This window comes from Bos indicus x Bos taurus, chromosome 15 (assembly GCF_003369695.1).
Source record: "Bos indicus x Bos taurus breed Angus x Brahman F1 hybrid chromosome 15, Bos_hybrid_MaternalHap_v2.0, whole genome shotgun sequence".
NCBI classification, from domain to species: Eukaryota; Metazoa; Chordata; class Mammalia; order Artiodactyla; family Bovidae; genus Bos; species Bos indicus x Bos taurus.
Genome location: NC_040090.1, coordinates 34,208,838 through 34,210,788, shown reverse-complemented (window position 1 = coordinate 34,210,788; position 1,951 = coordinate 34,208,838).

Sequence of the window (1,951 nt, the reverse complement as noted above, 5' to 3'; positions counted from 1 at the left end):
ATTTGTGCATTTATTTTTAAAAACAACCAATTCTGAGATGTAAGCAATCCTGCTGAAAGGCAAACTCCAGGCAATTGAGGAAGACTCCTTTCCCTCTCCTCTTTCTTGGATTTTCCTGTTATAAAGATGTTAGCTCTAAAGACTTACAACCTGATTTCTGAACTCAAATCTAACTCCCAGTGTTATCGTTCCCTGACACTATAGGGAGATCATTCCCACTCAATGCCCATGGGACCCTCAGAAAATGGGAAACATGTCTACAACTGAGTTCATTATGAAAAGCTGTAAGTTATGAAGTTTTCTTCAGTTGAGGTGGGTACTCATCCTCATCCCAGGAGCACCCCTGGTGAGGTAAGGCAATACAATTTGCTCTCATTTGTGTCATAGGCTAGGTTGACAATAGCCAGATGGAAGGTTTCAGGACTCTCATCAGGGTAAACAGGCTGTGAAAAACAGGCTTGTGTAAGATTTCTTGGAGCAACTGAGCCCCTTTGGATTTATGACCCCTGAATAGGGGTCTCTGTTTAACTCTGATGTGAGTTGATTTCAGGGTGCAGCTTTCCTTGAGAATAAATTTGTGCATGGGCTTCTCTACTTAGATCAGGCCTTCAGAAAAAAGGCAATGAAGAAAGGATGGGAGTGCAGATGTATCAGCCCTACATTCTGAACAAACCTTAGAGATCTCTGGTATTTGAATAACTCTTCATGCTGCCCCAAACTGTCTAACATGCTTTATGTCATTTTACATTTACAGAATCCTGTGTAGCACTTGCCTCTTAATGGTTAATATAAACTTCATAACATTTTACAAAATTGCAAACCTTGTAATTACACTTGGATTCCAATTCTAGCTCCTTGAATTCATTGTAGAAGAGATTTGAGAACCTAAAGTGAACATCATGTACTTGTATTCATATCTGTGTTATATGTTTGAGTACCTATCTAGAAAGTCCCTTTAAGGATTCAGTACAACAATGCCCTCAGTATAAAGAAATATAATATCTAATAGAAGCTCAGTTCATGTTGATTTTTTATTTTTGTTATAAGCTTGATAGAGATGTAGAACTTATTTTTTTATTTTTTACTTTTTTGGTGTGTTTATTTTATATACTATCTTTCACTCATATGTACATCCATATTCTTGACTCTTCTAAGTATGCATACAAGGTCTTTTGGGTTTTGATTTATAATATCAGGATCTACTATGCTCTTATTTTGTAACTTGACATTTTTTCATGTATCAATGCATCACACTTGAAACCATCACAGCATTGTTAATTGGCTATATTCCAATACAAAATAAAAAGTTTAAAAAACCAACAAGAATAAAAAATTATATAGAATATTTAACAGCATGGAGAAAGTCTGAGATGCAGAATTTTGCCAGAAGGTGTTATAGGTCATTTATTTTATTCATCCTTAAAATCAGATATTTCTTCTCCTCCATTCCCTCTTTTTTCCCCCTATATGCAGACAAAGAAAAAAATATTGATATAATTTAATTTTGTTGTATTTCTTTTTTATAATTTATTTTTGTTGTATTTTTAATTTCTTGTATATGTCTTAAATATTTAATATGATAAAATAAATAGTATAAACAGTATTAAAGTAGTATTAAAAATTTTAATAGTATGAATAGTATAAATAATATGAAAATAGTATAAACTGTTAATGTACTATAGTGTTTGGGGATTAGTGTGAACCAGAGTCAGTTTATAGTGATTCCATTGTTTGTCTTAAGTTTAAATAATATTATTTACCAGAAAAAATAACACTCCCTTAGGTTCTTATTTTTCTCTTTTTATTAATTCATTCATTGGAACATCAAACAAATACATGAAAAGAGATGAACTCTGTCAAGTAAGAATTTGTACCATAATAAATGTGAAAGATGTACAGAAATAAAAATGCAGTATGGCAAAATAGAGACACGTAAGTGTACACATCATAG